We start from the raw sequence: 10846 nt of genomic DNA on the forward strand, positions 1-10846 counted from the left end.
GACACAAATGATGACAAGTTTCTGGTTTGCAGGTATTTATAGGGACAGAGACAAGCAAGGGATGTACCAATAGGTCTCACAAATGTAAATGACAAGCTTAAGGCATCACATGTACATTTGCACACTCCTAAATAAAACTGCAAGACTGGGATGACTAAGATGACTAGGGTGACAAGGATGATTAGAGTTATTGGGTTGAGCAGGGTAACTGGGTTGACTAAGATGACTGAGATGAGAAGGATGAGAAGAGTGAATGGGTTGACTGTGGCGATAAGGATGACTAGGATGGCTGGGATGACTGGAATCGTTTGAGTGACTGGAACAACTAGGATGACTAAGATTACTGAGATGACTGGGATGATTAGCACGACAACAGTGAATGGGTTGACTGTAACGACAAGCTTGACTAGATCATGACTGGGATGGTTTGGATGACTGGAATGACTAGGATGACTAGGATTACTGGGATGACAAGAGATCGAAAAGTTGGGACTGGGTTGACTGGTGTGTCTGGCATGGTTTGGATGACCAGAACGGCTAGGATGACTAAGATGACAAGGTTGACAGGGATGACTGGGGTGACTGGGATGATTAGGATGACATCAGTGAATGGGTTGACTGTAATGACATGGATGACTAGGATGGCTGGGATGACTGGGATGACAAGGATGACTGGAATGACTGGGATGACTAGGATTACTGAGATGACAAGAGATAAGATAACAGGCCTTAGTTGTTTGGGGTGACAGGCATGACTTGGGTGACTGGGATGATCTGGATGACTGGCATAACATGACTGGGATAACTAGGATGACTAGGAAAACTAGGGTGACTGTATTGAAACTGACAAAGCCATGAACACTTGAAATATTTCAGGAATGTCTAACTTAATAATTATGACCAATCACAGCAAATATCAAGCCCATTTCACAGTAAAATTCATTTAAGATGTTTACAAAAAGACTACAAAGGCATTTAAAATATGGATCCAGTTGTTCGAAGGCTGGTTAGCGCTAACTTGGGGTTAAAATTAAATAAATTAAATCTGAGTTTCTTCTTGTTCAAAAGCATGTTCTCTCAGCAATAAAACAGAGGGGCATAGCTAGGATTTTTCTAGAGGGAATGACAAGCTGGGAAGTGGTAAAAACCTTTGTCGCGGTGTGAGCTTATTGACTGAACATAGAAATTGGTTGTCATAAGTTATGTCAAAAAGCTTGAAAGCTTGCCAAAGCCGGCAATTCAAACAGTTACAGAACATTTCATCGCAAGCACTGATCGATGGTGCAAACATGAATGGACATCGTTCTTACTGAAAACAAAAATAATTTCATGTAAAAACCTTGCTTCTTGAACCTCAAAACTCAAAGCTCGAAAGTTGAGACTCGAGACTTGATCCTTGTTTCCAAAACACAAAGCATTCAAGCTTCAAGACGTGAGGGACAAGTCTTGAGATTGTTTTGAGCTTCGAGTGTCAACTTACTTTTGAGCGGTACTGTATCTTGTTTAACAAGTTGTTTTAGACTAACAAAAGTGCCCCACATTTGTGTAAATAATGTACCCCACTACATCTACTGCATCCTTGAGTCATCACAACCATCCCAGTCATCCTAGACATCCTAGTCATCGAATTCATACCAGTCATCCAAGACATCCCAGTTGTCCCTGTCATCTTAGTATACATGTAAATCCCAGTCATCCTAGTCATCTTAGTTATCCCAGTCATCCTAGTAATTGGAGTCATCCAGTCATTCTAGTAATCAAAGCCACCCTAATCAACCCAATATCACCCTAGTCATCCCAGCCATTCCAGTCATCCAAGTCTTCCCAGTGGTCCCAGTCATACTGCTCATCCCATCTAGTCATCCTCGTCACCCCAGTAATCCTAGTCATCCTTGTCATCCTGGTCAACCTAATAACCTAGTCATCCTAGTGATCTTATTTATCCTAGTCACCTTAGTGTTTAGTTATCCTAGTGAAATTACCAGTAATCTGAGTCATCCTAACCATTCCAGTTGCCTTAGTCATTCCAGTAATTTTAGTCATACTGGCCATCCTAGTCACTCCAGCAATCCTAGTCACCATAATCATCCAGTCACCCCAATAATCCTCGTCACCCTACTCATTCCACTAATCCCATCACCCTGGTCATCCCAGTCATTCTTTTCATCTCTGCCATCCTAGTCATCCCAGAAATCCCAGTAAGTCCCTAGTCATCGTGGTCACCTTAGTCATCCTAGTCATCCTAGTCATCCTAGTCACCCTAGTGATCCTAGTAAGGGCTTAAAATAACGGCCAGTCAACAAACAATGTCTGGACTGATTGGGGAGTTGACCGGTTAACCTTTCCTCTTGCTGGTCATGTTGACCGGTCACATTCGATCGTACTGAAAATGAAATAAAATAAAATTTCCATGCTGTTGAGTTGTTTCAGTTGTTATCAGTATGTAGCAAGTTGCTGTGTATTGTGGAACTTCGATCTGAAATACTAGGTGAAATGCAACTAGAACCATAAAAATATCTTCACTTTTATTGGTTAATTTTCTTCATGAATACAAATTTTCTTCCCTTGTAATGGGGAGTAACATGGATTACTGGCGGAGTTTTATTTAGGATGATCTCACACCATGATACGTGCACCAGAAATCAATATATTTGGAGGTGCCGGAGAAACTGAATGTGTGCAATTATAATTTATTTTTACTGTTGACAATGAGTGCTTTAAAGTGAAACAACTTTTTTTGAAATATGTAACACCAGTCTTGGTTCATGAGCCCCTGTTTATCTTATGAATTTGACCGGCCAGAAACGATACATGACCAAGCTAAAATAAATTTGGCCAGTCATCATGTCCTGAAACTCTCCGGAAATTATTTCAAGCCCTGCTAGTAATCCTAGTCACTCCATTCATCCTAGTTATCCTAGTACACCTTGTAATTTTATTCAACCCACTTATCCTTGTCATCTGAGTTATCCTAGTAATCCCAGTCATCTAAGTCATCCTAACCATCCTAGTCATCATAGTTATCCTAGTTATCCCAGTCATCCAGGTTATTATCCTAGTCATCCTAGTCATCCCTCTCATCTTAGTTATTCTAGTACTCCTAATCATCCCAGTCATTCTAGTCATCCTAATCATCCTAGTCATCCTGGTTATTCTACAGTCCTAGTCATCCCAGTCATCCTCGTCAACCCAGTCATCCAAGTCACCCTGGTTATCCTAGTCACCCTAATCATCCTAGTCATCCTAGTTATCTAACAATAAGGGACAAAAGAACTTTGATCACGGATGACAATCATACGGCCAAATATCAGTGTAATCTACAGTTTATTGACAGCTAAATGTATTGACTTGTAGCACGATACACATGTTCATCAGTGTAACATGGGGCACTTTTACGAAAATGAGTAAAATATTCCCAAACCATCATTACTTGCCAGATATTAAGTAATTAACATCAAAGAAACATATTTGGAAAATTTTCATGGTATAATTCTTGTCTACAGCTTGTTTTAGAAATTACCCAGAATCCTTTTTGGGCGTGGCATCTGACTTTTTGGCTTGCTTAGCATGACTATTATCGCTAAAATACAACAAATTTATTAAGCTCGAAGTGCTTTTTGTCTGCCTCTTTCTTTTTCTTGATCTTTTCTTCCCTCCACAGTTATTTGAAAGGCTTTTCTTCTCGGTATTCATCTCGGTATTGTGTAACGCAATCGTGACGTCCACTCTATTTTTACCTCACGTTTTCCCGCTTTTTGCCCCTGATTTGTTATAAAAACACCCCCAGATACTAAGGAGAGGTTACACAGGACTCCTTCGATGTTTCTTGTGGATTTCGGCTGGAAAATGGCTTGAATTCAAGGTTTATTTGGCAAGTTTTCTGCTGCGAGTGTGGTGGTAATTCGATCGTTACGCTTAGACAAACATGGCATTCAACTGGAAATATGTTTCCGATTCACCATTTGTAGAATTTCTTCGTTTTAAGCCTACTGAAGACTAAAAACCTTACCAGGATTTGAAGACCAGTAACTGAACTGTGTTGCAGCTGTGTATCAGCGACCGTTGTTAACTAGAGGCTGAGATACAGGTTTTCTTTTGGGTAAGTAATATTTAATTTCACAGATCAAAAGTACACAACAGTTTAGTTTCCGAACACGAAAATTCTTTATTTCTTCATCGCCGTGAGTAATCTTTAAAAACCTTTCTTACTCGATGGTAAACAATGTTATGAACTTTACTCAGACGAATTATCTTCTTTTGTAGGTGCGTTTGGAAGTCGCTAGCCTTATATTTGTAAGGCATGGAGCGCTGTTGGCCCTTGAGCGTTACACAGGCACTTAATGGCAACCGTCCCTAGAATTATAATTCTCGTTATTTGAAAAATAAATGCAGAGAACTGTAATTTTGCGTATGGTGTCGTTTTTTCCTATTTAATATTTCTGCTCTGTTGAATTTTCTTAATGAGATAGTGTTAAGGGAGAAATTTTACTTTTTTAACTATTTCATGCAAATTAGCTGTTACGCGTTACACGCAGATTTTGTAACTATTTTCTTTCATCTTCAAGATTTTTTTGTTCCTAGGTTCTTCCAAATGATATTTTTTTAATATATCACTTAACTACAATCCTTGTTGAAGTAAGGTAGAAAGTTTAAACGAAATCCGTCATTAGCTTGCAAAGATATAGGAAAATATATTGGAGCAACCACTAATGTACATGTGTATCGTGCTACAAGTCATTGATTTATCTTTATTAATAGACTACAGTACGTACATGTATAGAGGACCTAATCCAATACTACTATTGTCAATTCATTCTGGTGTCCACTTAAAAGAGGTTTTTAACAATAGAAATTAGCCAAATACAATTAATTTTAGAGTCCAAGTCTGCTTAACAGAGGTGTCCGCTGAATAGGGGTTCATTATAAAGGGAAATACATGTATATATAACACGTTAATTTCGGGACCTGGCTAAGTGTCTACTTAATAGAAGGTGTCTGCTTAATTGGGGGTCCGCTTAATAGAGGTTTCACTGTATCACTGGAAATGTCCCAACACTTTTGACTTCTTATAATTGTAGTTATTCTTGTCATACTCTAGTTATCCCAGTCATCCTGGTCATCCTGGTCATCGTAGTCATCCCATTCATCCTAGTCATCCTGGTAATCCCAGTCATCCTGGTCATCCTAGTCATCCCTTCCACCCTAGTCATCCAAGTTATCCTGATCATCCTAGTCATCCCATTTATCCTAGTCATCCTAGTCATCCTGGTCATCCTAGTAGTCATCCCAGTCATCCTGGTCACCCTAGTCATCCCATTCATCCTAGTCACCCTAGACATCCTAGTCATCTTAGTCATCCTAGTCTTCCCAGTCATATCAGTTATCCTAGTCATCCCATTCATCCTAGTCATCCTTCTCATCCTAGTCATCTTAGTCATCCTAGTAATCCCAGTCATCTTAGTCATCTTAGCCATCCCAGTCATCTTAATCATCCTAACCATCCTAGTAATCCAAGTGATCCTAGTCATCCTGGCAGTCATCCCAGTCACCCTAGTCATCCCAGTCATGCTAGTCACTCTAGTCATCCCAGCTATCCTAGTGATCCTAGTCATGCATCTGTAAAGGTTGCGATGCCCCTGAACAATTACAACAAGCCTTAAGAAATTATTACAATGAATAAAGAACAACTGTTAGTAAGGATGTAAAACTTACATTTTGGTCCAGTATTCTCTTCATGTATGTTACTCTTCAGGGTAACAACTGTCAGCAACTAATCAGTATCGAATCTGTTGATCCATCAGACTTGAGACTTACGACTACAGCAAAACAAGACATTAAAACAGATGAAAATCAAGGAGTCACAGCCATGTGTAAACTACAAGGGATTAAAAAGGAGGGGGGTAGCGAGGAATGGAATATGGGAACTGAATGGTCAGCTGAAGTCCTAGACTTCGCAACAATGTGAAAGAGGGAAAGGGGAAGTTTTATACAATGTAAATTCACTGGAGTACAGTAAATGTGAAATAATAATGGCAATAAACAAAAATGTCAAAGATAGGGGAGAGACAGCAAAGTGGTCAATAAGGGAATATTAGTGGATGGAGACATCTTTGCTCTTACTTGTATTTTGTTTGTTAATGCCTCAACACATCTTGCTTAAACTGGACCATAATAAAAATTTTAAAAAAATGTGCAAGGGTCTATTCTGGAAATTTTCTCACTATGAAGTGCTATCATGACAAAAAAAAATAGATTGTGGTCACTGATAGGGAAGGATAAAGGCCACGCAAGAATGGAGAAAAGATAAACTACTCCCACGTAGCTTGCCATTTCTGCCTTCACTAGACACATTCAGAGATTTCAACCCTCCTGATTTGATCAGGAGTCTCCCGATTTGAATTGTTGCCTCCCGCTCTCCTGATTTTTATCAGATTCTCCCAATAAAAATTTATCATGAAACTCTTAAAACAAGGAAAAAATTATAAGTATTTTTTATGCTGACTTTTTTTTCTGTGATCTGAGTGTAAAACGTTACATACTACACTTTCCTTTCCTTTCCCTGACCTTATATGAGACTTCACAACAGCTCTTCACAACCATTCATTGGTGTTAAAAGTACAGTAATCCCTGGAGAGCTGTTAGTTCCAACTTTTCCAATAACAAATTAAAAAGAAACGAGAGGTTGTTCCCAAAAACAAAGCGAGAGGGGAAGAGAAACATCTTGTTTGTTTGTTTTTTACTTGGCCTAACATGTTCCTTGCATCAAGTAGTCAAGCTCTATTTGTAACAGGTTAATTTAATGAGATGGTCATCATAAAGCCTGAAGAAAAATAGGGAAATGATATGACACAGCTTTGCTTCACACAGTAAAACTTTGTAGTTTGCTAATAGCTGATGGGAACTTAAGGTTCCAATCACCTGCATTGGGGTATACAGTTTCAGCAAAATGATGTCAAAATGCAGGAAATGCCACTTGAAAGAAACTAAATTTGCAAAATTTCATGGGGGCCATACCGGCAGACCTCCCTCGAGGGTTGCGCCTTAAGCGCCCATATGATCACCAAAGAGGCTAAAAAAAAAACCTATTTTCCTTCAAATGGGGTTATAATCTCTGTACATGCAATTGGGCATGTGACTTTAAAAAAAATATACATATTTGTATAAATTATAAGAAAAAACATTTTGACTGCCCACCCTCAGGCTCGGTGTATGACACTTGCAGACTGCAGACTGCATGCAGACCACAGCTTGCAGATTGTAAATGAAATGACACCAAAAGTTGAAGTCATTAAAAATATAAAATTGTTTTTTGGTTTCTAAGAAAGTAAGGAAGTAGCCTGGAAACAAGGTTGATATTTTTGACGCAAAATTACATTGGCCTCATCTCCAAGATGCTGTTGGCTCTTCTTCACCAAACTCTTTATCAACTCATATCACTAACTGCATTGACTTCAGAATTAAGAAGGATTTATTTTTTTGTTCTTTGATTATTGTTAATTGATAACGACAAGTAGCCATGTCAACTAATACCTGTCTAAATTGTGGTCTTTTGTAAAAGAAGGTTTTAGATGCGAGCAATTCTTGCTCAGTTACATCAAAAACAACTAGGATAGGTCAAGGACATTTAACACCTTTTAAGTGATGTAAATATTTCATCTTGGCAGAATTTAGGGATATGCCAAATATTTTAAACCAAACAGATCCTACCTGGACTCAACAAATTACTGGACGTACATTTTGAATTTCTTTTCATATCAATAAGCAAATCAACAATGGCTTTTTTTAACAGGCCAATCATTGCTCATACTCAAATCCTAGTACACAAGTGGGTCCCCCATAGAATATGGATTTTGGCACTGTTTCACTCTTTCACTGTTTCTTGGGCTTCCTCGCCATGAGAGTTTAAATAATTAGATATTTTTTGCTTTGTACAACTTATGGCAAACAAAACAATAAACAATAAACAGACTTGACCAGAGTTTAGTTAAGTCTGAGGTGCAAGCTTAATTGCTAGACTGCTGGATGGATTCATAAGCGAGTTTGTGACATCAGTGGACATTATTCTGCTCAGTGCCGTAGCCAGACCAAACGGCCAACCGAGGCAGGCGGGAGTTGCTAGGGGGGTTCAGGGGCATGCCTCCCACCCCCCCCCCCAGAAATTTTGAACTTTAGTCTCTCGGAAATGTGATTTGCAGCGTTTTCTGGGCCTTTCGGTAACTTTTTTTCGAGTTAATTTAAGTGGAATTTAAAAAGCAATAATCAGAAACAAGCTACATAATCTGGGTGACCGTTAACCTCGCCAATGGTTTTGATCAGTATTTGTTCAAAAAAAATTTGGGTTAACGTACGTAGCCCCTTGAGATCGATGATATGGTAATTTTTTCATAGTATATTGACTGAATAGCTGAATTCTTTGTAATATCATGATGCGTTAAAAATATCCGATGATCGCTTACGTAAAATAAAAATGATCAGCGAAATTCGTCAAAATTTTACCGAGGCGAGTGCCTCGGTTGGCCTCATACTAGCTACGGCGCTGCTGCTCTTTGAAAATGAGAAGAACATGCACCAACAGCTCCATTGGGAATGAGGTTAATGTAATTTGCGCAGAAAATATAAACTTTGCTTCTAAACCTGACTTTCTCATTTTGTTAGAAGCTGGGAGCAAGGGAATGTTGATGATGAAGCCACCTTTATTTTGTGATATTTTTGGTTTCACTCAGTTTACAGTCTTGCTGTCTGCTGTCTGCAGTCTGCAGTCTGTGGTCTGCAGTATGCAGTCTGCAAATGTCCATCATACACCGTCCCTGGCTGACCCCCACTTAATCCAAGCCATTCTCTGACACAGGAGCTAAGTTAACATTCTTATCTAAGCGACTACTATGGAGTTTCGTTAACTCTAAAATTGCATGGTAACAAGGCTGTGCTCTTGCAGAGCCCGGGTGGCCCCTGGCACCTCACTTTTGTTCTCGGGCGAGTAGAAAACTGAGTTTTTTCATGCAGATTATAATTTATGCTGGGCACCGTGGATTTCACAAGTTCAGAGCAATGGGCTAACTTCAAATTTTCTTAGAGCACAGCCTTGTGTAAGCTTAAAACGTTATATCTTACGCTGACCGTATATCTTACCTGTACTGAGATCAAAACTCTCCATGCAGTGCTTTGTCACTAAGGCCGGGGTTTATAGACAGACTTGAGCTTTCTTGTTGAAAATAAAGTACCTTCTTTTATCACAGTTGAATGATCCAGAAAATAATAAACCACTGAACTGAAAGACCAAGCTGCGTTCAGGAAGAACCCGTGCTTTCATATTGGCTTCCATATTGGCTTTCATAGGGCCCGCCATTATAAGGCGCCATCTTGGTTTTTCCGGGTCCCAAGCTTCACTCGGTCAGAACTAAGAGAGATGTCTGGGAGGGGTGAGGTGAGGAGGTGAGGAGTAGCCGAGAAAAAGTGATCAGTTTTAGAGACATGCAAGAGTCTCTTTTTCAGTCAAATTACCGAATTTAAAGTTCCTTTTTACTTTTATCCACATCCCATGTTTTGAATATCATAAAACTGGCATGATGATACGCGGGCATTCCAAACCCAAGCGCTTGACAAGGATCTCTGGAGAGCCAATGCATTTCATGTAGAAAAATTTCTTAACCTAACGATTTATAGGTCTCATATTCGAAACTGCGCAAACCTTCATCAATTCTTTTTTATAATCGATGGATAAGACAGGATCACAAACCAACCTAAATGTTTTTCAAAAAACACCGAACAAATACGAAACAACACGAAACGCAATCGCGCAAAATTCAAAAGAAAAATCAACAGGATATAGTACCATAGAATAGGGTGTTGTCCCTGTGCCCAACACTAAGGAAAGGTGTGCATTTTATAAATCCGTGCTCCATGTTGGCCAGGCAAACGTTTTGTAACTTCTGTTTTTCTAAATAAAGGATATATTAGTTAAAATTAATGATTTTGATAGGGGGGGTCTGTTAGTTTACTGTTAGTTAGTTTATAAGATTATGGTCTTTTACTTTGTTTTGTTCTTCTTCATAGCTTGTCTCCTCGTGCATTTAATACGGAGTTTCTACGCTTCAGGAAACCTGTTGGCCTTTTCTCATGGCACCCAACGACTGTTTCCTGTAAAATATCTGTTCGAAAAAGCAAAAATTGGCTAGAATTTTCTATAGCTTGAAGAAGGCTAAAAACTTCTAGATGAACGTTTCATTCGTGTAAAATTTTGAGGCTTATCTAATAAATTCCTTACGCTTTTCTTAAGTTTAATTGTTTGCATTGCACTCCCCAGGTCAAGCTATATTTCGTAGAAGAAGGAATCCTAAACTTTTTCGGATTCGAAAATGTGATGGAAAGAGGAATCAGAAAAATTCTCCAGTTTCGTAAAACTTTAAATTGCATTTAAATTTTTCGGGAAAATATTACTGAAGCCCTTGCAATTTCGAAAAGACTCAAGTTGCCCTAGGATGACCGAACAGATACAAATTTTATAGCTCCCGATCCGCTTAAAATGCAATTTCTAGAGATCAAAAAGTACTCTGGATAGCCTATAAACTGTTTTCAATGTATTTCACAGAAACTGTAGTTGGGTGCCCCTGTTTTCTGGCTAGTCCTCAGCTGACAAAAAAGCATTTGCGACAATTCGTAATAAACATTTCAGCTTTTGGCTAATAATCAAGACACAATGCAAGATCTCCTGCCACCGTCGTCTACAGATACCTAGTCCTCCGCGGAACTCATCTTTTTAACCTATATGCCCTGATAATGAAATGACTGGATGCACTTTACCTATTTCAAAATGTAACATACAGTTCCATCAATTAGGAATGCCACG

General features: G+C 39.0%; 1 long non-coding RNA gene across 1 annotated transcript; it reads left to right on the forward strand.

The window, feature by feature from the left end:
* The first annotated feature begins 3706 nt into the window (after window positions 1–3706).
* On the forward strand, window positions 3707–4402 carry LOC140941293 (uncharacterized). The gene is made up of 2 exons (XR_012166441.1): window positions 3707–4099; window positions 4264–4402. It is a non-coding gene; the product is annotated as an uncharacterized lncRNA (long non-coding RNA).
* The last annotated feature ends 6444 nt before the right edge of the window (window positions 4403–10846 follow it).

Source organism: Porites lutea, chromosome 6, assembly GCF_958299795.1.
Source record: "Porites lutea chromosome 6, jaPorLute2.1, whole genome shotgun sequence".
NCBI lineage: Eukaryota > Metazoa > Cnidaria > Anthozoa > Scleractinia > Poritidae > Porites > Porites lutea.